The sequence below is a fragment of the Tupaia chinensis genome, unplaced genomic scaffold (genome assembly GCF_000334495.1).
Source record: "Tupaia chinensis unplaced genomic scaffold, TupChi_1.0 Scaffold144831_1, whole genome shotgun sequence".
Taxonomy (NCBI): domain Eukaryota; kingdom Metazoa; phylum Chordata; class Mammalia; order Scandentia; family Tupaiidae; genus Tupaia; species Tupaia belangeri.
In genome coordinates, this window is record NW_006204691.1 from 27,261 (window position 1) to 28,063 (window position 803).

The window sequence follows — 803 nt, forward strand, 5'->3', positions numbered from 1 at the left end:
CGCCCCCTAAAAAAAAAAATTTTGTAAAAAAAAAAAAAAAAAAAAACTGGGGGTAATGTTGTCTCACAGAAACTGAGACCAGTAGTGACTTCCAGGCCCAGAGGCCTGGCTCTACCTTGCTCCCTCCCTCTTTCTCCTTCTAGAATTCCTCTGCCCACACTGGCTGTGTTATAACTACTTCTCTAGTCTAATTTACCTCTTGATCCTAGTCTCCAGACAGCTAAGCCTTTACCCTGGAATATAGCTCATGGACATGTGTATGGTTCGCTTCACTGGTCAGAGCAAAACTGTAACCTCATTGAGGCCTTTCCCACCTGCCCACCAAGTGGCCCCAAGCTCTCCCTCTCCATACCTCCCCTACCTAGAATGTGTTGTTTGGGATTTCTGTCTGGTTCCCTCCCTCCTGTGTTTATTTGGTCTATCTCAGCCCTAAATCTTAGGAATGAAGTTCAGAAATTTCAGTTCCTTTATGGTAAGGCTCCAGTGGCAAAGAATTAACAGAAAGCTCAAGCCAATAAACAAAAATTTGGACTCCATTTCAAACTGAAACCTCCCAATAACTCATGATCTCAGAAACTGATCCTGCTTTAGGAGGGCCTTAGTTGAGTCCACAGCATCATTCTCTCGAGAAACCTGGAGGCAAAAGCAACTAGATCAGTTGGGCCTGGGTTCTGGTCCATGCTGTGAGATACTACAATATTTTTGTAAGATTCAAAATTTAGGGTAATATTGGGACCAGCAGTTAGCATAATGGCTATGTCACTGGACTCCCATGTAGTCGACCGTGGTTCGTGTCCAGGACC